Source organism: Pinus tabuliformis, chromosome 4_1 (assembly GCF_031772625.1).
Source record: "Pinus tabuliformis cultivar Carrire ecotype Pingquan chromosome 4_1, CPIR1, whole genome shotgun sequence".
Taxonomy (NCBI): Eukaryota; Viridiplantae; Streptophyta; class Pinopsida; order Pinales; family Pinaceae; genus Pinus; species Pinus tabuliformis.
The window spans coordinates 587,042,853-587,068,749 of record NC_142303.1 but is presented as its reverse complement, the minus strand read 5'-3'; the positions used below and the strand labels follow the sequence as shown (position 1 = coordinate 587,068,749).

Sequence of the window (25,897 nt, the reverse complement as noted above, 5' to 3'; positions counted from 1 at the left end):
TCTTGGATCAATTCCTTGTTATGGGAGCCCAAGATTCAGCAGTAGCAAAATGGACTTAGTGTCAGATGATGCACTGGATTGTTTTGAGGACAGATGTAGTAGCGTGGGACCAGAGACTGATCAACACAGAGCAAGGTTGGCAGCAGTGCATTTGGCACAATGCAGGAGTCATCAGTAGCGCAGAAGATTCAGAGGGTCAGAATCAGCAGCAATCAGATTCCAACATTCATTGTATTATGTTGAAAACAGTTAAGTTCAATTAATTTTGGATGTTTTTCAGTTGCTTCTCTCATCAACTGAGTTGCAGTACAGATGCAGTGTTAGCAGTGGCAATGCTAGCAGCATAGTAGATGCATCGTTTTAGAGGGAGGTGTAGTACAGATGCAACAGTGGCATTGGTAATGTCATGCGAATCATTACAGTACCAGCAACAACACAGTGTTGGTGGCAGCAACAGTGCAGAAAGGAGGTGCCTTCGAAACAAAGCAACATGCAGATGGACATTGTTGCTAGAGCACTTTCCTCGCTAAGAGCGAGTGTCAGTTTTTAGTAGCATCGGAAGTGCTCTAGCCTTGAAAAATGGTGGAGAGGCTAAGGCACATGAGTTCTAAAGAACCCAGAAACCATTTGGTGAAATTCCACCCGGATTATATTTTATTAAAATAATTAATATTTTTAATGGGGTTCCTAGGTTCAAACTTAGGAAAATTAAAATATTAATGGGTATTAATCAAAATATGGGTGAGTGTTGGACCTCAATTTTGGTCATTTTTGTCTATCCTAAACCCATATATTTACCACCATATTTCATCATATTTCACTTACATATGCTTCATTTCACTCTTATTTTGCATATTCAGGTAACTAAATTAAGTTTTTCATTTTTTAGAGATTTTTGTAAAAATTGAGTTTTAAGAGTAAATTTGGACTGCACTAAAAATTCTCGTAATAGCTTTGTTAAAGTCATATGTTCAGGACACTTGGGCGAGAGTTGAGCGCATATTTGGAAATTTTAGGAACCATGGATAAATGAACACCTATTGGTTCAGTCAAATTGAGCAAATACAACCCTGGCCAACGCTGGTCAAACTTGACCTATCATTCAGAAATCCCTATTAAAAAAGGGGGAAATATTATTTTTTGGGATTTTGCCTAATTTTGTGAACCAGACTTAATGAGTTCGATGTAGATGGATGGATTAGGATAGATGAATATTGTTAGAGCTATTGTAGCTAAGTTTGTTAATAATTTTCTTATTTAAACTAAGTTTATGGACCATTCATGTATGTAATTTGTATTTAGACTATAGGAAACCTTTTGATAATTTGAAGTATACTTTCTACTATTCTAAGTTGTTGTTCATGAAGTGGATATTTTCATAAGTTAGTTGTAGCTGAGAGTTCCTTATGTGTACAAGGCAAGGTTGGAGGGCCTCCATACCAAGCTAAGTACACTTTGATTACATTAGCATAATTTAAATTTCAGTATTTCTTATTTCATATCTATGCTTCAGTTATTTAGATGTGTGATGCTTTTTGTGTGATTTTGGGATGATGATAGTTTAAGATCAAATCTGCATGTGAAAAGACAAACAAGAATTTAAGTTAAATTCTCTTTCTATCAAGTTATGAATCATAGCTAAAATCATCCTTTTTACATTTCTTGTATTATTTCTTGAATTTCAGTTTTATTTGATGCAATGGTAATGATATTGGAGTAGATATGTGAGGAAGGACAACCAAGTTCTCCTAAGTTAGGAGCTTCTTATTTTGCTATCTACACATTACAGACCACTGCTCTTTAGTTTCTCTTCTTGGGGGCAGTATTGTGAGGAAGGGCAACCAGGTTCTCTTAAGTTAGGAGCCCCTTCTCTTGCTTGTTGCATCTTGAACAAAAAACTTGTTAGCCTTTTAAAAACTTAGATTATATTTGTAATATGCACTTCCTTTAATTTTATAGTCTTACCTTCCTAATTTGATTTCACCTGAAATCCATATATTTTGGACATGCTCCCAAGTCTACAAACTCGGATTGACAAGTAAAACATATGTGTTAGTGTACTTAGTAAATTGACCCAAAATTTTGGCAATGTTTCTTAGTAAGCTTATTCAAATTTAATCAAAATAGGAAGTTTTTTTTTAAAAAACTACATAAAAACAAAAAAAATAAAAAATAGATAGGATTTTTCATTATGGTCATTTATGGCTAGAAAAAGAGATGAAAAATGTAGATACATAAAACAAGACCCCCCAATTACTAAACCACTAGTAGAAGCAGGACTACCTCTATTTGAATTAACTACACCAATTTCTGGAAAACCAACCTTGGAAGAGTTATAGGAAAAACAACGTTCAAGACAAAGGTTAACTCTTGTTGAAAGACAAACTTTGTTAGCTTATAAAGTGAAGAGAAAATAGAAACGCATAGAAACATCTTCTAGAGGAAAACAAAGAGAAACAAGAAAACCAATTGATCAGCCTATTCTTAAACAAATAGATCAACCTATCGTTGAACAAATAAAACAAGTTGAATTTCAAATTGTTACTGAAACATTTGAAACTACTGAAAAAGATATGGCAGAAGAAGGGCAAGGATCTACCATCCTCATTCTAGAACAAAGGTTACAATATGAAAAACAGCAAAAGGAATGGCAAAGAAGAAGGGAAGAAGAGGCAAAAAGAGAAGAAGAAAGAAAAAGAGAATAAGATTTCAAAAGAGAATATGATCATAACAGGAGACAAGATGTAGAAATAGACAATGATGAAGAAGCTACTTTTGGATTTCCAATTGTAGACGCTAGAGCAATTCTAGGAGAAGAAGTAAAAATGAAGAATATTCCACCTTCAGTTTTACCAAATTTCTATGGAATGTATTATGAAGATCCTGATTCATTCATGTTTGAATTTGATATCTTGTGTAGAACTTATGGTTATACTGATGATACACATAAGCTCACTTTTTCCTACTACTCTTAAAGCAACTGCCTTAAAATGGTTTATGGGATTACGAGAACACTCTATTACTTCTTGGGAAGAAATGAAGAAAATTTTTCTTAAGAAATATCAAGCCTATTGCAAGCCTAGAGATTCAAAAGAAGATATTTTTAAAATGTCTCAACAAAAAGATGAGAGTTTGGAAGAATACTTGGAACAATTTCTTTATAACCTGCAAAAATCCAAAAAACATTCTCTAAATCTCGATACCATTAGAAAAAATTTTCTTAAAGGAATAAGAGATGAGTATCTATATATTCTCAATGTAATGGGTAAAGGAGATATTTCATACATACTATTTGATGAAATAGCTGAACTATGTCAAAAGTACTCTAGAGGTAGATCTAAAATAGGAAAAAGAGATGTAACTTCTAGAGCTTCTAAATCAGCAACAAGAGGAGTGACAAGAGCATAAATAGGGATTTTGTTAGAAAACTTTAAAATATATATTTTGAGCACCTTAGGAATATAAGTTGATGTGTTAAAAAAAAACAAGAAACAACAAGAAGAAGAACAAACCATGTCAATCTTTTTTCCTAAGTGTAGGAAGAAGCATCTCCTACGAGAATGTCCTTTGGATAATATACATGTTTGTGGAATTTGTACAAAAAATCATGTTACAGACAATTGTCCAACATTAAAAGAGTTGCAAGCAGGTCAATTATAAAAAAACTCAAGGATTTTTTTATATGGCACCAAGAAGAGCTTGGCAACCACGTTTTTCAGGGACATCTCAACAGTTTCCTCAACAATTTCCCTAGAATTTTCAATATCAAAGTTCATGGAATACTCCTATGCTATGACAGGTTTGGCCTCCTCAGCAGAACCAAAACCAACCTTCATAAAGTTGGCAAGGATATGCTTATGGAGATCAACCTCCCCAACAAGTTTACCCTCAACAATATCAAACCTATCAATCATATCAACAGCCATATCCTCAACAATCATTCCCATATCAACAATTCCAGCAACCCCCCCAATCAAATCCATTCACACAACAATCAATGTCTGCACTAACTCAACCTCAACAGTTTCAGCTGCCTTCTAACTAATCACCACCTAGACCAACTCAATTACCAGCTCAGCCAGTAGCAAATTCGAGTAACAGAGTGGAGAGGCCAGCTTATAATGTGGAAGAAACAACATTATTTCCTACATATTCTATTCTTCCTATTCAAGACATCCACTTGAGATCAGGAAAATTTCTCCAAAAATATTTTCCACCAATCATAGAAGAAAAAATTGAAGAAGGAGAACAATCTAAAAAATCTAATCCAAGGAATCAAATTTAGAAAAGCAAAACTATTATGACTCAGACACCACCTTTCTGAGAAAGGTTAGTTGATCAAAAAGCTTCAATTTCTCTTCCTAAATTTGATATCATAGATGAATTAGAGAACTCTTATGTCAAAATCCCTTGTTGAAAGCTATCAAAGATATACCAATATATACAAAAAAAAAAAGGAATTATACATTAAGAAAACTGGCAAAAAGAAAAGAGATCCACCTACAATCCAAGTCATTGGCAAACTAGCTAGTCTCATGTCTGCAAAAACAACAATTGAAAAATATATTGATCCAGGGATACCTATGGTTACCATTTTAATCAATAATTTTTCAGTTCCTAAAACATTAATTGATCTAGAAGCTGCTATAAATGTCATGACAATAGAAACTATGAAGTATTTAAAAATGTCAAATATCGAACTGACTACTACAATTTTAGAACTAGAAGATAGATCTAAAGTAGTACCGGAAGGAATCCTTGAAGACATCATTGTTTCTTTGGATTCATGGTAATATCTAGTAGACTTTCTAATCTTGCAACCAGAAACTAATTTAGGAGGCCATCCTTTAATTCTTGACAGACCATGGTTAGCCACAGCATATGCTTCATTGGATGTAGAGCAGGAAGCATGATCATAGCACATTGAGATGAAAGGAAACATATCACACTCTATCATCTTGCTCAATCACCTTCTTTACTATCATGACCTGATGATCAATAGGAATAGGCCATGTTTTGAGTATTAATCAAGCCTTTAATTTTAGAGAAGAAGAAGAAAATAAGGATCTAATAGACCTTTTTATCTCAGAACCTGAGATTTCTGAGTAGCTAAGAATAACACAATATGACGCTGCAAATAATCTTTTAAATCAATGTTTTCAGGAAAATTGTACTATTCAATTATTACAAAATTCATTTGAAAGCATTTTTCCTGTCAACTCAATTACCAATTCTCAAAGCAAAATCATTGAAATTATCCCTAGAAAGAATTTAAATATTGATACTAATCTACAATCATCACAAGAACAACAGGTAATTGCATTATTATAGAAATATTCAAAATCTTTTGCTTGGGACTATACATATATGCAAGGAATCCATCCAAAAACATGTATCCATCACATTTACACAAATGAAACAATCAAGTCAATAAGACAACCACAAAAAAAAATGAATCCAATGATGAAAGAGATAGTGAAATAGGAGTTGTAAGAATTATTATAGGTAGGATTTATCTACCCTATATCTGATAGTCAATGGGTTTCTCCTTTAATTGTGGTACAAAAGAAAAATAGCAAATGGAGAATATGTGTAGACTATAGGAAACTCAACAAAGCAACGTTGAAATATCATTTCTCACTACCATTCATTGATCAAATACTATACTCATTAGCAGGGAAAAAGTTATTTTCCTTTCTTAATCGATTTAGTGGATACAATCAGATCAAGATAGCATTAGAAGATCAGGATAAAACCACATTCACTTGTCCATGGGGAACATATGCTTATAATGTTTTACTTTTTGGGCTATGTAATGCACATGCTACATTTCAAAGAGCACTCTTAGCTATATTTGCAGATCTTATACATGAATGTGTTGAAGTCTACATGGATGATTTTACTATTTATGGAAATGTATTTGATGATTGTTTAAATAATCTTGAAAAAATTCTAACAAGATGTATAGAGACAAACTTATCCCTCAGTAATGAAATTTTTTTTATGATGTTAACAGAAGGGATAGTGTTGGGACACCACATTTCTTCTTATGGAATTAAGGTAGACCCAAAAAAGACACAAGTCATCATAAATTTAATGCCACCAAAAACACAGAAAGAAGTAAGAAGTTTCTTGGGATATGTAGGTTACTACAAAAGATTCATTGAAAAATTCAGCAAGATAACTTTACCCTTGTTCAAACTACTTGCAAAAGACATTGAGTTTCAATGGACTACAAATTGTCAAAATGCATTTGAAAATTGGAAGAAAAATTGTCTATAGCACCCATTCTCCGAGAACCAAACTGGTCATTTCCATTCCACATATCCACTTATGCATCAAACACGACTATAGGAGCATCTCTAGTACAAAAGGAAAATCAGTTTAACTATGCCATATATTTTATAATAAAAAATTAAACTTCAGCAGAATTAAACTACACAATGACTGAAAAAGAAATGCTAGATGTTGTCCATGCAGTCAATAAATTTAGGCATTACATAACAGGCTATAAAGTATTTATTCATACATATCATCCAGCCATTAAATACCTAATGAAAAAAATAATAACTAACCGCATAATTACCAGATGGTTGTTACTAATGCAAGAATTCAATATCATTGTTCTAGATCGACCAGGAAAAGATAATAAAGTGGCAGATTTTCTGTCAAGACTTAATTCTCCTTATTATCTTAACCTTGTTTCAAAAAACTTTCCTAAGCATATATTTTTTGTCACAGCTAAAACCCCATAGTTTGCAGATATAGAAAATTATTTTTCATCTAGAATATTACCATCCCATTTCACTAGCAAGCAAAAAAGAAAAATAATTAAATAGAGTTCTAGATATACTTGATTTAATGGTGACATCTTTTATACTAGTCCTGATCTTTTGATAAGAAAATGTGTGAGAGAAGATGAAATTTTTTATGTTCTAAAAGCATGTCATGATGAACCGTGTGGTGGCCATTTTGCAGATAAACGAACAACATGCAAGGTGTTCAAACTTGGCTACTACTAGCTTACAATTTTCAAAGACTCAAAGACCTATTGCAAAAGATGTGATAGTTGTCAAATAACTGGAAGACCTGTAGTATCAAATGAGATACCATTGAAACCACAAGTACTCATAGAACCATTTGAACAATGGGCTCTAGACTTTGTGGGACCAGTTAACGCACCTTCAAATGGAAAGAAGCACATCCTTGTATGTACAGACTATGTTACAAAATGGGTCGAAGCAAAAGAAGTGGCAAGAGCAACAGAAGAAACAGTGGTTTCTTTCCTCTTTGAATAAATATTTTTAAGATTTGGAGTTCCAAGACAAATTGCTACAGACCAGGGAACACAGTTCACCTCTAAACTTGTTCGAGATCTTACAGAAAAATACAAAATCAAGCATAGAAAGTCTACTCCATATCATCCACAAGCAAACGGACAAGTAGAATCTACTAATAAGGTCCTGAAAAACATCATGACAAAGATAGTACAAATGAACAAAAAAGATTGGTCAGACAAATTGAAAGATGCATTATGGGCATACAGATTTACATGGAAAACACTACTAGATTCAGTCCATATCAACTGGTATATGGTAAGGAATCTATGTTACCAATAGAATTTCAAATTCATACATTCAAGCTTGCAGCAAAATTAGGATTGGATCTGTCAGAAGCTCAACAGCAGAGGCTTATGCAACTAAATGAACTATATGAGATCAGACAACAGGAAGTTGAACATACCTTATTAGTACAACAACAGAGAATTAAATGGCATGATAGATTTATCAAAAACAAAATTTTTCATAAGGGAAACTAGGCATTTATTTTTTACTCCAAGTACAAAGATTTCAAATGAAATAGAAGAAATCTTTGACAATGGAGTAGTCAAGATAAAAACAATCGATGAAGTAACAATTTCATTTCTAGTTAATAGTCATAGAATCAAAGTTTACAACAAACCTATAAATAAAGAAGACTTTCTGAACAGTCATAGCAGAAGACAATATGGAAGTATTGAAAAAGCATAGTAATATGCCTTCCCTATTTCCAGAAGAATAAAAATAAAAAAGGTTAAAAAATAATAAAGGAGTTTGGTTGTGAAAATCCAGGATACTGGCACAATACAAACTCAAATTCATATTGGAAAACCAACTTGTTTGGCCAATATGAATTCTCTCTTTTATGTTTTTCATTTTTGCAGGATCATCCTCCAAAAACTTAAAGACTTGAGGACAAGTCTTAAGATCAGCAAGGGGGAAGATTCATAATAAAATCAACAAACCATGCAATGGTTTAATACTGAGCAGCTATACTATATAAGGGACATGTTTCAAACAAAATCAACATTCATCAGTAAGGGACCTATTTCAAATAATATTAATATCATATACAGAAGGGACCTATTTCAAATCAATATCAAAGGGACCTAAGAAGCAGCTACAAGCATCTATTTACAGTCTAGTATTGATAAGGATTCATTTTAAAAAGGTCAAGTGTTGGCGAAAGAATCAAGCATTGACAAGGAAATATCAAGTAAAAGGGAAAAGTATTGTAAGTTTAAAATTATTTTTAAAGCCTTTGATTTTAAATTTTTTTTTAAAGATTGATAACTTAGTTTAAAATTTGAATATGCAATACTACTATCCATATACATTATCCTATATCACCCTACATAATCACTTCATCACTTAACCACATATTCACATCTCATTTCATCACCAAATCATGCATTTACATCTCATTACTCAATCATATCATTTGCAAATTTTGATTAATATTGTTGGCCACATCTCCTTGTGAAAAAAAATGTGTGCATCATGGAGAAATTGTCTATACAACTTGAAGGATTATCTTATGCATCTACAAAACAAGAACAAGAAGTTAGTCTCATTGTAAAAATATAAAGAAAAATTGATTTGATTTGACCTAAAACTATGGTCATTTCAAAATCAAATACATAAGTCTATGATGAAAGAGGAAAAAGGTTACAATGATAAAAATATGCATATGCAACATGTATATAAGTATAATGGACAAGAAAATGATTGTGAGCTAAGGTTGCATGCAATACGAAATCATAAGCTAAGGTTGCATATAAAATGAAATCATAAACTAGGGTCCTAATGGTTATGAGTATTCAAAATTCTAACTACGCAAACTATGATGCGACCTTAGTGATATAAACAATTGTCGAAAGGAGTACAAAAGGTAGCACGGTAATAAGTTAATGAACCATGATGAATTGTGATGCATTGACACAAGTGACAGCCCAAATACAAAATGGACAAGACAACTAAAACAATGAAATGATCAAAACAATTTCAAAGGGACAGAAACAAAGATTTTGCATATTCTCCTTCATCTTCATAGCCAACCTCAGCTCAGAGATAGAGAGAAGTATTACGCATTCACACACAATGTGATGAAGCTCTAACCAAAGGAATAATGCAGAGAGTAAATGCGTAAATGCATAGAGAGTAACCATGTGTTGTGGAATGACTGTGTGAGAGAACAGTGTGAAAAATTGCAGAACGGTATGGTGAAATAAGAAGAAGAAGAGTCTCGAGCAACGTGGAGAAATAAGGAAAGGAAAACCATGTGCTACATAAGAGAATTTAAAGGAACGTGGTTGTTTTAGGAAGGAGAAAAGTGATTGGGATTCTCTATGCACCGAGCTCCAATAAATCCACAAAATACGTAGAGAACTCATCAATCAATACAGTAACTCAGTGATAAGGTAAGCGCCAAAGACTCATTAAACAACTAATAATGATTTTGAAAAAGTTAAACTCCATGTTTGTTTAAGATGTGTCACAATGGGAGAAAAATACGACTTCAGTTCCGGATATTCGGTGATTTGTCATTTTCAAAATCCTCTGGAACCTGTAGAATCCACAATTTCTCAAGATATTAGAAATGATTTTGATTGAAACTACATGTTTACACAGGGAAAACAAATCATTAACAAGAGGTTTCTTTTTTCTACAAACTCTTCTTGCAGTTCAGGTATCAAAACCACGATTTCCTCATGCAAATGTTTGTCAAAAACTTTGCACAGTGAATGTTGTTTCCAATACACAGTATGAAATTTCTAAAATAGATGAGGCTTTTTCATAAATTTTATGAGGAAATATGATTTTCAAAAACATTTATAGGTCTTCTTACAATCGAAATTTCTCTTTGGGTTCTTTTTACACAGTCATAATCTTTCTTCAATCAAGATTTATAAACAGAGAACCTTGTGTTGATATTATTTGCAGCAACAATCAAGAAAGTTGAAGATTTATAAGCAAAGGAAGTAATCTCATTTGTTTTCAAAATATAGGGATATCTGGTATGTGCATTTACCAAGATTTTTATTGCATAAAAAAACATTTTGTTTATTATCTTCATAATGTGATTATTTACTAGGCAAGGTTATATAAATTGGTATACAGAGCATATGCAAATGGCAACAAAAATGGAACCCAAAGAATTCAAAGTAGAAAATTGGAGTAAGGAAGTAATGGAAAAATTGTTTCAAGTAGGACTACTAAAGTTCCTTAGGAATTTTAATGGCCACAATGACATAATTACACAAGAATTCATAGAAAATTTTGAAAATGGACAAAATAAAGTGGGAGAACTTCCTATACCAATAAATCCAACTTTCATATCTCAAGCATTAGAAATTCCTCTAATAGGAGAAGAATATCATAAAGGTTTACATTTCAAGGAGAAAGGATGGACATTTTTCCTAGAAAAACAAAGAAAATGGCCCTTTGATAGGACATAAGGAATTTTAAGGGAATGGTTCAGAGAGCCTTAGTCATAATTAGTTGTGATCATTCAAAAATATTTTATTTCTAACAATAGGCACAATATAGTCTACCTTTACCATATAAAATTGCTGCAACATATCAAAGGAGATTGTAAAATCAATATTCCTTACTTATTCTCAAAGAGCTTGACTAACATGATAGAAATTTTAAAAAAATTTGAAGCTAAAGAGGTTAATGTCTATCATTATGGGTTGATTAAGATCCTTGTAGAGTATCAAGGAAGAAACAAAGGGATACTTTGGAATGAATTTTTTGACCAAAAATCACTTTGAATACCAATTAACAGGGAATGAGGAAAGGCTTGAACAATTACATGTCACAAAAAACATCATGAATTTTCCCTTATATCCAAGCACAAGATTGAAAAAGAAGCAGGATGGTGTTATGATTGAGAAAGAAAAATCATTTTTGACCAGTCCTAGGTGATCAAGAAGAAAGTCACAATAAGAGCCAAACAACCAAGGGAAAGACCCAGAAGTTGAGATTGTTGAAACCGAACCTCCACAAACATCAAAACAAATTGATGAAATCATTCAGAGGTTGGAGAAGGAAGCTCGAGAAGAGCCCATAGAAAAATGCTCTTATTTTGAAGATGCTTGGGTTGGAGCTAAATCATCTCATTCATATGCTAAGGAGGCAAGGGAAGAATCCAGAGAATTGCACACTAAGGAATATTTGAAGAAAATATAAGAGTTGACTGGAGAGCTAGAGGACAATAAAATCATGAAAAGGAACTTGAAGAGAGAGAAAAAAAAATGTACAAGGAAAACAATAACAACATAGTCCAAGAAAACAAGAAATTGAGCAAGCAAATCAAAAATCTTGAAACGTAGAACATGTTCATTTCTAAACAAACCTATAGATGGCTAAAAGAGAGGAAGTTGTGGCAATATAAATATGAACAACAAAAATTAAAAGTTGTCATCTACAAAGCAGAGGAACATGAGGGCATTGATATTTTACGTCAAGTTGCACCAGAGGAGGTTACAAGTTCAGGTACAGCAGGGGAAACATCACTTAGAAGGTCTAAACGGAGGAAGCAATCATGAGGACATTCTTGAGGATTAGCAAGGGGAGATGTTGGCGCTCAATTTTGGTTATTTTTGTCTATCCTAAACCCATCCATTTACCACCATATTTCATCATATTTCACTTACATATGCTTCATTTCACTCTTATTTTGCATATTCGGGTAACTAAATTAAGTTTTCCAATTTTTAGAGATTTTTGTAAAAATTGGGTTTTAAGTGTAAATTTGGACTGCACTAAAAATTCATGTAATAGCTTTGTTAACTTAATATGTGAAGGACACCTGGGTGAGAGATGATGTAGTGCCCACTCTAGTTTCCTGACCTTAATATGACATTATCTTAGGCACGTTATTCTTTGAGGACCTCAGATTGAGGATCTGGACACATGACACTATTATTAGTGATTGAGATATTCATGGTTGTGATGTTTATGAATGCTTTCCATTGATATTATGATAGGATGAATGGTTATGTATCTTATCTATCAGTATTCTGATGATTGCAACATTAAATAGTTAAGTTGGTCTCTATTTGAATTTATGATGAGGATAGTAAAGAATAAGTATGTGAGGATCACATCCAGACTATATACATTTTTTTTTTTTTAAACAGCAAATACAACCAGAAAAGAACGCATTGAAAATTCAAATTTATTTAGCACACACCTACCAACCACACATTTCAGGAAACATATCATAACATTTCATAGGTTTAACTAAGATCAATAGTAATGAAATACATATGTACCGTTCACCAGAAGGCGAGACTCCACTTGCTCTGTTGTTGCTGGTATTCTCTTGTAGCTGGTCACATCCGTGAGTGAATGATGACGCACTTGAACCGAATGCGAAGACCCACCGATTAACCTCCCAGCCTACTCCTTGGGTACTCTTCTTCCCCGCGGACCCCCAAGCTGCAATGGGGTTGTACAATGGAGACAAACACTAGCTAGTAGAGGAGAGCACACCTTGGCTCAAGAGTCCCCTCTCTAAATCCTCTACCTCACCAAACTCACTATAGCTCCGTAATCATTGTTCTCACAACATCTCATCCATCCAACCATAGGGTTCCCCCCAAAAGTCCCTTCTCCCATGGCTTGCCCCTTCTTTTAAAGGATTCCTCATAGGTGACACTTGTCATGTCATGCATAATTAATTATTTATTTCTTTTTTTTATAATTCAATAGCTTGATTATTCACCCACCCATGTGTCATTCTCACACCAAGGGTCTCCCAAAATTATTTACTTAAATTTTTATTTAAAACTAATATTTTCCTCACCTCAACAAGATTCCTATTTCTTCTCCTAGCTGTCTCTTTATTCCCCCCTTTTATTCCTTAATTTGTGTTCATTACTTGAAGTCAATTAATGAGTCAAGATTTTATCCCCAATCTACTCCCTAATTTAACTCAGGTTATCTCCTAGATGGATATTCTTATGTTGGTTGTTGACACATGGAATTTTTCTACCTTTCTCTAAATTTAATTTATTATTCTCATTTTAATTCACCTTCCCCTTTTCTTAATTAGGTTTAAATTAGTTTAGGATTAATCTTTATCCTTACCATTATGTTTGTCTTTCCCCTTTTTCCTAATTAAACCACATAATCTTCCTAGTATTTTCCAAAATGGGAAGGGTAGAGTTTTTAAGGTACTCTATTTTAATTCTTCCTATGATCCCCCTTATTCCAAGTTTTATTTTTGATTTAATTACATTGTTTTCTAATCATCATTTACCCTTGATGTAAATTTACCTAGTTTTCATTCCTTGCTTATATTTATTTATTATTATTTATTTTTAATGATTCCAAGGCTGCCAAGCTTTGGTTGTGCCCTTCAAGAACTTCCCTAGAAGTTCCAAGGGTGCCACACCTAATATCTTATGTGTGATGTCAAGGGTGCCAGTTTGGTTGTGCCCTTCAAGAACTTCCCTAGAAGTTCCAAGGGTGCCACACCTAATAGTTTATTTGTGCTGCCAAGGGTGCCAGTTTGGTTGTGCCCTTCAAGAACTTCCCTAGAAGTTCCAAGGGTGCCACACCTAATAGTTTATTTTTGATGCCAAGGGTGCCAAGTTGGTCGTGCCCTTCAAGAAATTCCCCTGAAGTTCCAAGGGTGCCACACCACTTGCCCTTCAAGCATCCAGTGATTACGAGGGGAAAATATAATGCAACGTCATAGACCACTATCATCTCTTATGTTGCCTGCTATAGTGAGACTAATGGTGTCGGGGATCAAGGAATCCGCCTTGATGCGCGCCCCCCGATAAAGTCCTCATGAGCGAACCAACTTTGGAACCTGCCCTCATGGCATCGTGATCTTCAAGGCGAAGGTGCTTCAACCCTTCCAGCCCAAGTCACGGCGGGAGTGCTAGTGGGTGAGATCAGGGACTCTGTCCCACCCCTCCCATGTAGTTCCATCCACTTGTACAACCCCATCACCCATATGTGAGTCATTCGGTCAAGCAACTAATATGTGCCTGCAACCATTAATATATCATTAGAATATAGTTAAACATATATGGCAGGTTCCAAGATCGACTTAGACTTTCAAAGGTAAAGTAATATAAATTTTCATCAAACCAGGTGTCATCGACATGTCATATGCGAGTGCTTCTGATGGTTTCCTACCATACTCAATAATCATCAGTAACACGGTTTCTCAATGTTAGTCAGTTATCATAATAACATCATTAACAATTCCTGGTCATTCACATCATTGTCCATTGTAAGTCTGAACTAAAAGAAGTAGGGACACACCCCTCATGGCTATCATCAATAATCATCAATGGAACATACATATTCATTAAGCTATCAACATCGTAACATCGTAGAAATATACCTATCCATAAAATTTATCCTCATTATGCTTTTAGTAGAGCACATACATATTCTTTACTACCCTCATCATAATTTCAAATAGAGACCAACTTAACTATTAATATTGTAATCATCAGAATACTGATAGATAAGATACATAACCATTCATGCTACCATAATATCAATGGAACGCATTCATAACATCACAACCATGAATATCTCAATCGCTAATAATAGTGTCATGGGTCCAGATCCTCAATCTGAGGTCCTCGAAGAATAGAGTGTCTAAGATAATGTCGTATTAGGGTCAGGAGACTAGAGTGGGCACTACATACACCCCCTCTTAACAATGGACTTCGTCCCGAAGTCCTTAGAACATAAAGGAGAAACGGCGGCACATAATCTTAGGAACCCTTTCTGAAACTTTTGCCAACTTTCTGGTGGGCAGGTTAAAATTTTCCCAAGGTATCTATAACACGAATTCCGTTATAACTGAATGACTATATCTGGGGAACATTGCAACCCACTTGTCGTATAAATGTACAAAACATACATTATAGATATTATTAAAATTAATAGTTAAAGGAAGCGTCATACATAAACTTTTCCAACAAAATCATCATAATCAAAATCACAACTATTTAAAGCAACAATTAATAACACCCACCTTCCTTCAAATGACAAACTTGACTAATTTAGGAGAAATCTCTCTAGTTTTATTCATTCAATCATGCAATTAGGATAGCAATAATTTTTTATTAACTCAAATTCATAGGGGATGCCTATGCCTTTTTCATAGGAGGAGCTACCCACCTTAAGCTTGGACTTCAATATTTGTAATGGTCAATAATAATTTTGTTAATTATTGTTTGATATTTCACCTATGATGTAATCCACCTTTGTTTACCATGTTCTAAATCTTCAATTTTGTTAGGAACTACAATTAGTACTTTGAAAATAAACATATGTCACTGCTTGCTAGGGGGACCTAACAATGCCTACTACACCTTCTTAGAGACATGATTTACCTTCAAATTCTCTTCCATATGTAGATAGTTCCCAGAATCTAATCCTGAAAAACAAAACATACCTCCAATAAATTTGTATATTGTTCTTATTTTTCTCATTATTAAATTGCCTTAATTCCCTTATAGATATAGAGGTATTTTGTCTATCTTATAATATAGATCTCATAATATCATATGGCATTTATCGGTGTACATAAAGTATAAACAAAAACTAAAATGTATTTTAAGAGAAATGGATGCTCCCAGCACTGCAAAATAAAATTTGCCAGTGTCTTTTGCTATCCCCTTTTCGAAAAAGATCAACTAGCAAGTGAATATCAGATACCTATTAAACACCAGGCTGATCACTCTGTCTTTTTGTTTTGCTTGCTTTGCAAACTAGCAATAAATTATGTATTTCATGCCAAGGTAGCAGGCTTCAAGTGCTCGAATTCCTAATTTCTACTGGAAAATTAAGATATCAAAAAAATCAAACGACAATGATCTTGGTGGTCCAGATGCTTATATTCATTGATTGGTTCATCACGGAAAAGATCATCTTGCCCTTGCATAAAACATATTATCCAAAAGAAATAATTTCATTTCTGTAATTACACACTCAACACTCAAAGTATCATCTTAAATGTTTTACATGCCACTGCTTTCTTCTATTACATATTAATGCAACCTAAGCAATGAATGGACAACAGTGAAAGTCGTATTTCATATCAACACCACGTTACAGCATAATATTTCATTAACCAGCTTACAGAATGTATTGTATCTGAAACAATTCAAATTTAGAATTTACCTAGAGTTAGAATCTGCAATCAAGACCTATTTTGTTTCGGGGATAGGACCTAAATAATAGCAAGCCATCACAAGCTGGCATGACAATTTATAGAGTTTGGCATGAATAGGACCTAAATAATAGCAAGCCATCACAAGCTGGAATGACAATTTATAGAGTTTGGCATGAATATGTTGTACACAAAGAGAGCTATTAAAGAAAACTGACGAATGTGCAGGGTCATCCCAGACGTATTGACCAAGGATTGGAAGAAGTGCTCCACCAGCTGTGTATCATACCACTTGTTGGATTCACAATTGCTGTTACACCAAAACCTGCAGGTAAAGACCACTGCTGGCAATCCTGTATGGTCATCGTCTCAATCAAACATGTACATCACAAGCAACTCCGAGGCAGATCAGCCATCAACAACTGGAGTCTGTGCTCCCCCTGGCATTCTAAATATCCAGATGACCAAAATTGGGTTATTTTCATGGCTTTTGTTTTCCATAATCTCTCAGGAGACATATAATGCTAATTAAATATCAAGTTCTTTTCCTTTTTTTCTTTTTTTCTTTTTTTTCTAATTATCGAGGTTGGGATTTTCAAGGACCACGTGATGGACCAGTTTACCCTATTCTATGAATAGCACTCACTGCCAATATGTAACGGAAACGTTGGAAAGGCTTTGGCCTTCGAATAAAAATAAGAACTTCGGTAATGGAGCTGTAAACAGAAAAGCCCAGGAGACGATGGTTCTTATAAAAATACATATATATATATGGTAATTACAAGCAAATTCAAAAATATTATACAATAGGAGAAATTGGCTAGTTAAAAAATAATCTGACAAGGTAAGTTTTTTTTTGTGATTATAAAACTTGTTTCATTATAATAATAATTGTTTCATTATAATAATAAATGATGTTATGAAGTGAGATATAATGATTTCCTTTTAATATAATAATTTTTGAAAAATCAAAGAAAAACCTTTTTTTTTGGAAATGCTTGTTCAGGAAAGCTTTCTGTAAGTATAAGTATATTTGCATCAGACTTATGTTGATGCACAGTACTTCCGAACCTTCTGTGCTGTCACAAATACACCAAAATGGTTTTGTTGAAGTCACTACATTCAACGGATTTCAAGCATGAAACTTTAACATTTCACAACTAAGGAAAATGGTTTTGTTGAAGTCACTACATTCACAACTTGGAAAAACGCTATGCTCTTACCCTGCTTAGACGATTGCTAAGGCGGAGAAAAGGCTAATAAAAATGCAATTATTGCTCCACATGGACTCTCTGTGGAACGCTATGCTCTTACCCTGTTTGCACGATTGGTAAGGTGGAGAAAAGGCTAATAAAAATGCAATTATTGATCCACATGTGGTCCAGAAAAGGTATGCCAGTATTGCAGAGAAACAATATATGTAGGAATTAACTGAGAGTTCTACGACACCATATCACTGGTAAACCCAGAATACAAAGAGATATATGTTCAAGAATTCCTTAAAAAGAAAGCCAGTAAGATGGCTAATGTCAGGCAATTGGAAAATTGAATTGAAAATATAGAAACTGTTTAAGATATGCCTTGAACCCCTGTTATTTTCTTAAACTGTTTAAGTTATGCCTTAAACTTTTTTTTTTTTTATCAAATATTTTTATAATGCTTATTATTACTTTTATTAACCCCTGTACGAAAATAGTTTAGCAATGTAGGCACGAAAACATAGCAAGTTTCACTAGTGACCAAAGATGGCAGGCAGACGTCATTTACCAGTCGTTGCTTGATTCCAAGCAGAGCTAAAAACTATATGGATTGAAACCAAAGATGTGCACAGAATGTAAAACAATAGCGAGAAACCCATGTCTAAAACGATCATTGACTGTATCGAATGGCATTGGTAGAAGTATGGTGCTCCAGATAACCATAAACTATAGCTCTATTTCTGCATTAAGAACTAGCAAAGAATCCAAAAAGTCATAATGGCAAAGTTTTCTTGTTACATTACAAAACATTGAACAAAGCAGTCAATCAATCAATGAAAGAGAAGCTCAAACTCCCTGTAAGATTACAAGAAGAGAGCAGAGAAAGAACGACTAAGTTTGGCATCTAACATTCAAGGTGATGTAATTGAAATCTGCTGCCTATGGTGGACAATTTTGAAAGAGCCAAAACACAGATTAAGATATGAATCATAAATATTACAATGTATAAAATTATCATGATTGTAATATGCTCCTATGTTGCTTCTTGCAAAAATAGGACTTGTTTTGCCAAACTAAGTGCTGAAATTTTCATCAGATAATTTATTTTACCGTGTTGAATGATCTGCCATGCCAATAAATAATTACTAGTTTTGTAAGAGGCACGTTACAAGTAAATGGTTAATGTTCTTTGAACTAAATCAATTGCTTGAACATTCCCCATCTCCTTCCAGGTAGTGTGTGTGAGTGAGAGGGAATGTTATAGTAGTGAACATCATAGTCCCCATCAGAAATTCTTTGGAGCTCCTTTGTTGTGGCCACCAAAAGGAAAGAATCAGTGTTGGTTACACTGGAAGGCTGCACTTGTGCCACAATTATCACCGTTATCGAGATATCCTAAGCTCAAAAGCATTAGAGACAGACCCAATCACTCTACTTCAGCTTTTCTTAAGATAAAAGTGGGATTGATGATTAGAGATTTATCTGCGATACCTATCATTGCATAACCAGAAAACTTGAAAACCTAACGCAGCTAAAAACAAAGGTTTCTCTAGTTTGGAAATCATTGCAGGTAATACCAAAATCAATTAGTAACACAATCAACAAGATTGTGAAATAAAAGCCTCATATAAAAAGCATCCCTGGTATTACCCTCAAGTTCAGCTTGTCGTAAATGAAAATTCAAACTAATCACTAGCACTTCTATTCTAGGAAATGTAAACAATTTTCATTGGTTTCCAAATATCTAAACCATCAACCTTGAGAAAGACAACCCCAGGTCATGTCTTTAAAGTTTAGAGATATAGGATTCAACAACAGGTCATATGACTTTTCATTCATTTTCATTATTGCAATGTTGCCTTTATGTTGATATAGCTAACCAGCATTCACAATCCTCGTTATGATCCAGAACAAACATGTCACTTATGTGTTTCAAGGAATTAAAGTTTAAACACATGACACATACTAATAAGGATCACAGTATCCACACCTCTTTCTATTAATATTGACCAAATTACTGAAAGTAAGTACAAGGATGACAGTGGCGAGCTCTTTTCATTGTTTTTTTTTTTTTCCAATCATCAAGACCAAATATTGAAATATATAACCTGTAGGAATTTACAGGGTAAGTTCCTCAGAAAGAATACCAAAAGGACACCGCTCACAACTAGATCTCAAATCAATACACCAGTATTTTTGACGTGGTTAAAACCCTCAGAGTGCAAGGAGGGAAACAGTCCACGGCCTGTCCCAACGTGGGTACAGACAATTTATTAATCAAAGAATGAAAATTTACATAAGCTTCTCTCATGCACGGATTACGCAAACAATGACCCTCCATGCGCTTTAAATAGAACTCATGGACCAATCGGGTGTCAAGCCACGGATCAAGTGTCGATAATACCGAGGTGAGAGTGAACCGTCGGATTGTAAGTTACAATATGTACAACGGTAAAGAAACACACTTTACCTAACTCTAACCTAACTCTATGCTAGACCAAGTTGAACTTAACTATATCCTATGTGTCGGAATATCCTAACATCCCCCCTTAAGAACAACTTGGGATAGGATTGAAGGATTTACAAACATGACACAATAGGAGAAGGAAGGAGGCACTAGAGCCTATCCCCCCTTAGTGACAACTTCCTGAACTCCAAGCATATATCGAAGTTTAGTGAACTTCGCCTCTGTGAGAGCCTTTGTGAAGATGTCTGCAACCTGATCATCCGTTGGACAATATTGCACTTCAAGAACATGGTCATGAATGAGCTTTCTGATGAAGTGCATGTGTAGTTCAATGTGTTTGCTGCGCTGATGCTGGACTGGATCTTTGCATAGCTGAATGGCACTTTGATTATCACACCAAAGTGTGGTTGGATGCTGCTGCTCAAAGCCAAATTCTGATAGGATCTGACGAAGCCACAAGGCTTCCTTACTAGCTTCCACGGCACCACGATACTCTGCTTCTGCTGACGAAAGAGAAATGGCAGCCTGTTTCTTACAAGCCCATGTAATAGGTCCTGAACCAAGAGTGAAGACATAACCGGCAGTAGACTTCCGATCATCAAGGTCACCAGCCCAATCAGAATCAGTGAAACCAACTAACAGAGGAGCTGCTTTGGCACTGTAATGAATCCCAAACTGTACTGTACCTCGAACATAACGAAGTATTCTTTTAGCTGCTTTCCAATGACTTTCACGGGGGTTTTGCATAAAACGAGCAACAAGGCCAACAGCAAAGGAAAGATCAGGACGAGTATGGGTTAAATACAAGAGTTTTCCGACAAGTTGACGGTATAAGGTAGCATCAACTTCAGGAGAAGTACAAGAGACTGAAAGTTTGACTCCAGACTGAAAGGGAGAAGGGGCTGGCTTACAGTCTTCCATGTGAAAATGACGAAGAATATCACAAGCATACTTGGACTGGGAAAGGAAAATACCTTCTTGGGATTGCAAGACTTGAAGACCGAGAAAATAGTGTAAGTGTCCTAAGTCTGTCATTTCAAATTTCTTTTTAAGGCTGGACTTCACATGGTTTATAAGGTTGGGATCACTACCAGTAAGAATAAGATCATCAACATAAAGAACAAGGATGATAAGAGAGTTGCCCACTTTCTTGGTGTAGACAGTATTGTCAGAATGACACCTAGAAAAGCCAGATTCTAAAAGAAAGCTATCCATTTTGGCATACCAAGCCCGAGGAGCTTGCTTGAGGCCATAAAGGGATTTCTTAAGTCGACAAACGAGGCTGGAGTCTGTTTGTATGAAGCCAATGGGTTGTTCCATATAGATTTCTTCCTGCAAGTCCCCATGCAAGAAGGCAGATTTAACATCCATTTGATGGACTTCCCATTTTAAAGAGGCAGCAAGGGAAAGAACAAGGCGGATAGAGTTCATTTTGGCAACTGGAGAGAAGGTTTCAGTGTAGTCAATGCCTTCAACCTGTGAAAAGCCCTTAGCAACTAGACGAGCCTTATGTTTATCAACTTTCCCATCTGGTCCATACTTGGTTCTGTAAACCCATTTGCATCTAACAAGTTTGCGTCCCTTTGGTAGAGGAACAAGATCCCATGTATCATTTGTCATCAATGAATGATATTCTTCATTCATAGCTGCTTCCCAATGTGGATGGCCTGAAGCTTCTGCAAAAGTGTCAGGATCATGATTTACTGGAGCTTGAGCCAGTAAAGAAGAGGCTCTTTCAAACTGAGAACGTGTACGTCGCTGATCTGTAGGATCACCGGCAAGATCACCTGCTGCATCCCGAGTAGCACGGACCCATCTTGGAAGTTGAGGATCCTGAGAAGGTGGGGGAGGATTATCATCCTCGCTTTCATCATCAGAAGAAGAAATGTTTTCAAAGATAGAAGAGATAGGAAGAGGTGGCACATCCGCCGGACTAGGCTCGCAGGCCGATTTATTTTCATCAAATTTTACATCTCTTCTAATGATAACATTTTTGGACTTAAATGGAATAAGTCTATAACCTTTTACATCTTCAGAATATCCAACAAAAGTACATTTCTCACTCTTAGGTTCTAAAGCTTTATGCTTTTCATCTGGAATATGGGCCCATGCTTCACTTCCAAACACACGAAAGTGACTTACATCTGGTTTAATGGAACTCCAAGCTTCTTCTGGAGTGATATTCTCTAGAACCTTAGTAGGAGTGCGATTGATTATATAATTTGCACAATTAATTGCTTCGGCCCAAAAACTAAGACTGAGTCCTTTAGATTGCAGCATACAATTAGCCATTTCCTTTAAGGTGCGATTTTTCCTTTCAGCTACACCATTTTGTTGTGGAGTGTATGGAACAGTATGTTGCATTTGAATTCCATTTTCGGTGCAAAAGTTGATGAATGCGTTTTTAACATATTCTCCACCATTATCAGTTCTTAGCTTAAGAATTTGATGTCCAGATTGTTTTTCAACAAATGCTTTGAAGGCCAAAAAAGTGCTAAATACTTCGCTCTTGAGTTTTAAGAAGTATACCCAAGTGCGTCTAGAGAAATCATCAATGAAAGTTAAGAAGTACTTGCAGCCAGAGAATGAAGCAACAGGAAGAGGACCACATAAATCACTGTGCACAAGCTGTAAAGGGGCTGAGGCGTGCCAAGAGGCACGTTTGTCAAAACTGTCCCGATGATGTTTTCCGAGTACACATCCGGAACAAACACCATCTTTGCAAGATACCATAGGAAGACCTGTCACCATATTTTCTTTACATAGATGCTGAAGGGAGCGATAGTTTAAGTGACCAAACCGCTCATGCCAAAGTTTGCTCACTTCATCATTATGAGCAACAAATACTGAGGGAAGATGGGATGACCCAAAGTTGTGAAACTTATACAACCTTTTGGAATCATCAGCAAGACCAGTAGCTAGAATCTGTTTAGGATCTTTTAGATCCTTGATTACAACATCATGAGGTGAAAATTCAACAATTTTACCTTCACCTGAATGAGTTATCTGATAGACAGATAGAAGGTTGCAGGATAAGTTTGGAACACATAATACATCATTGAACTGACCATTGTCTAGATGAACAGTTCCAGTCCCTACAACATTAAGAGATCTATCATCACCAACATATATATTTTTGGTGTTACAATCATTTAAAGAAGAAAACATGGCTTGGTTTTTGGCCATGTGACAAGAGGCTCCAGAATCAATGAGCCACTCATGAGAATGAGAAGAAGAAGAAGATACATTTAATGCATAACCAGACTGAGATGATTGACGATGACATGCAGAAAGTGCCGTTCCGGAAGTTGAAGTTGAAGTAGGCTCCAGATGGATGTTATGTTTCTTCATTGCGGCTTCCAAGGCTTCCATCTTCTTAAAGCATTTAGATTCTAAGTGGCCATCTCGATTACAAAAGTTACAATGTCTGTCAGTCCTCTTCCATTTGTTTTTATTGGTCTTGTCATTTTGCTGAAATGATCTTTCATCTTGAGGCTGAGTTGGTTTAGGACCATTCCTTTGAGGATAAGACTTCTTAGGATTCTTTGAATTTGGTTGCTGCTGGGCGGCTAACGCTTTCGAGGAAGAGTTTCCAAGATTAAAAAGACCAAGGTGTAAGAGTTTTTCTTGTTCTCTTATTAAGGAATCACAAAAGGAGTCAAAGGAAGGGGGTTTGTAGTCTTTGCCTTGACAAATGAAAGCTTCCCTTGTAGAATGGAAAGTGGAAACAAATACAGAGTAGGCTGGTCCCAACTTAGTAAGGATGGAATAAATAAGGTTACCATCTTCTTTCTTAACTTTAACACCTTCCAAGAGATATCTAAGGGTCTTGAATTTGGACAAGAAATCTTCAATGCAAGAAAAATTATTAGGATCCAAAGTAAGCAACTCATTCTCAAGTTGATGGGCTCTAATTTCATTTTTAATCCCAAAAACTTTAGCAAGTTTTTCTAATGCTTCATGAGGAGTTTCAATTTCTGCAATGTGGAATCTAAGATCAGGAGAAACAGACATTCCTATCAAACCACGTGCTTGATCTTGTCTATTTTCCCATTTTTCGGCCTTGTCTTCATCTTTGGGTTTCTTCTCTTGGTCTGTGGCTATTCTGAAGAGACCTTTACTTCTAAGTAAATCTCCCATGTAGGCTACCCATTGGAAGTAGTTAGTGCTGTCAAGAATGACTTGGCATGGACTTTCCATTTTTTGAAAAAAAACTGAAGCTGAAGATGCTGAAAGTAAGTGGTCCAATGGATAGATCTCGAAAAAATAGGCGGTTTTAAAAAAAACGGCTCTGAAAAAGGCTTCCGGATGAAGAAGTTATGGCTTTTTGAAAAAAAATTGTTGACGTTGCCGGCAAAGTGCGCGAATGTGCGGGAATGAAAAAAATCCGCCCCCACAAAATGGAGACTTGAACCCAAGACCTCTACTCTCTTAAAAGGTCTTTGAACCAATTGATCTATAAAAAATATTTGAGAGAGAGAGAGAGAGAGAGGGGGGGGGGGGGGGGCCTCGATTTGCGTGCTTGCCTTGGGAAGGCTCTTTTCCCCTACAAAACACAAAACACAAAACCCAACACGAATATGCAAAGAAAAACGAACCTTACGGCTCAAAGTTAGCTTTAGCCAAAAAACTAGAATTTTTTTTTTTTTTTTTAAATCTCAAAGTTAGCTTTTAACCGAAAAACTAAATATTTTTCTCAATGTTTCTGATTTTCCAAGATCACACTAAGGTGCAGGGAAAAGAGCATATGCATGAGAAAAATCCTTTCTTTCTGTTTCTGATTTGCCCAGATCGCACAGAGTCGCAGGGCAAAGAGCATACGCAGAAATGAAAGGTATAGATCCGGGAAAAAAAAAGGCTAAATAAACCGAAACCGAAATAAGCAGAGAGAAAATGACAGTAAACTGCAAAAAAAACACTGTATACCTCCCGATCTGAAAAATGACGCAGCTAGGGCTACCGGAAACCTTTTCGCGTGAAACGAAAGGGGTTCCTCACTGAAACAGATGCTCCGAACGCAACAGAGCAGTCCTCTCGGCCCGAAAGCAGTCAGAAACAGCAGATCTAGGAAACGACAGCCGCATGCAGTTCTATCGGCTTCAGATTTGGATCACCAACGGACGCGGCCCTCAAATAGCTCTGATACCATGTAGGAATTTACAGGGTAAGTTCCTCAGAAAGAATACCAAAAGGACACCGCTCACAACCAGATCTCAAATCAATACACCAGTATTTTTGACGTGGTTAAAACCCTCAGAGTGCAAGGAGGGAAACAATCCACGGCCTGTCCCAACGTGGGTACAGACAATTTATTAATCAAAGAATGAAAATTTACATAAGCTTCTCTCATGCACGGATTACGCGAACAATGACCCTCCATGCGCTTTAAATAGAACTCATGGACCAATCGGGTGTCAAGCCACGGATCAAGTGTCTATAATACCGAGGTGAGAGTGAACCGTCGGATCACTACATATCGTGACCGTCGGATTGTAAGTTACAATATGTACAACGGTAAAGAAACACACTTTACCTAACTCTAACCTAACTCTATGCTAGACCAAGTTGAACTTAACTATATCCTATGTGTCGGAATATCCTAACATAACCTATGGGCCGGAAGAGAATAAAACAGGAGACATATAATAAGGAATTACAATGTTTATCTTACTTCATTTAGATTGAACTACGTAATGGAAAGAAATGCAATAAGAATTACAGTGTCAAGATTTCGTCATCTTTCTTACCATTTCTT

At 35.5% G+C, this 25,897-nt stretch overlaps 1 long non-coding RNA gene across 1 annotated transcript in view; it reads left to right on the top strand.

Moving 5' to 3' along the window:
- The window catches only part of LOC149177328 (uncharacterized), a 234,589-nt gene extending 217,572 nt beyond the window's left edge, over positions 1-17,017 (top strand). The window contains exon 5 of the long non-coding RNA XR_016258759.1: positions 16,705-17,017. This is a non-coding gene — a long non-coding RNA (uncharacterized LOC149177328). The remainder of the gene's footprint in view (positions 1-16,704) is intronic.
- Positions 17,018-25,897: the final 8,880 nt, after the last annotated feature.